Source organism: Blastomyces gilchristii, assembly GCF_000003855.2.
Source record: "Blastomyces gilchristii SLH14081 genomic scaffold supercont1.69, whole genome shotgun sequence".
Lineage (NCBI taxonomy): Eukaryota > Fungi > Ascomycota > Eurotiomycetes > Onygenales > Ajellomycetaceae > Blastomyces > Blastomyces gilchristii.
This window is the reverse complement of record NW_003101614.1, coordinates 18,433-19,200: the sequence shown is the minus strand read 5'-3', so window position 1 is coordinate 19,200 and position 768 is coordinate 18,433.

Below are 768 nucleotides of genomic sequence, written 5' to 3'. Positions count from 1 at the left end.
GTTTTTTTTAGACTATTTTTAATTTTTTAAAAAGTAACACTTTTTGATAACACTCAAATGAGATTTAAAGTCATTTAAAGCAATAAAAATAATTTAAATTGAGAAGTGAAAATCATGATCTTATTTGAAAAATGTGATAAGTGTAGATAGTAAGTCTCACTGAAACAGTATGAAACTACTATCTAATGTTAAAACTGTGTAATGAGATCAGTCGAATTGGTAATGAGACTATCAAAAAATCTGGTCCTGGTCTCAGACACGGTCACACGGTCAGTCTAAGTGTGACTGAATCTGATAAGAAAGAATATGTGAAATAATTAATTCATTGTATTTATATAGAAAGAGCTAGCTATATATATATTATATATAAGATCACGTGTAGGCGGAGCGGTTGCTACGGCAATGTTACTAGAGTGAATGCTACACTCTCTCTTATATCATCATGCGAGATTATAAACACTATAATAAAGAATTAATTATCTCTTACAAATCTGCTATACTATTCTCAAATTCATTCAAATCATGCTATCTGTATTGAGTTTGTGTATTCTATTCCTCTTCACCTGTAAAACCTAGTAAATTAAGGAATCAATGAAATGCAATTATACTTAAGAGTTTAGTCAATTGATCTGCTACTATTTCTTCAGTTGAAATGTAATTAATTAAGATTATATCATTGTTCAACTGGCTGCAGATGTAATGAAATCAAGTGTCAATATACTTGCTTCTCACAGTGATTGCAGTCACTGTGATAAAATCAATCACCTT